Here is a 313-nt window from a genome sequence, read left to right as displayed (position 1 = left end):
GGCAACTTGCTGCCACAGCTCCCTGGCACGTGCCTGGGCCATGCAGCCACCGAAATAGCTCTGGGTTACACAACGGGGCGTTGTGTCGCGCTGCCCTCGCCGCTAGGAAACAGAAATTGCTGCCAGGAGAGTTGAAAACAGAGGAAAATCCTCAGCTCAACCCCAGCACAACACCACCCCCATGGACAAACCCTGCCCAGCTCTAGACATCCCTCGGGATGCAGCCAAAACCAGCGTGTGTGGCATCTCTCCCTGCACCAGCATCACCTGGGTGGGATGATGCGCCCACCGCTGCATCCCGTGTCCCCAGGGA

The sequence above is a fragment of the Acanthisitta chloris genome, unplaced genomic scaffold (genome assembly GCF_000695815.1).
Source record: "Acanthisitta chloris isolate BGI_N310 unplaced genomic scaffold, ASM69581v1 scaffold21318, whole genome shotgun sequence".
NCBI classification, from domain to species: domain Eukaryota; kingdom Metazoa; phylum Chordata; class Aves; order Passeriformes; family Acanthisittidae; genus Acanthisitta; species Acanthisitta chloris.
Note: the sequence above shows the minus strand (reverse complement) of the source record.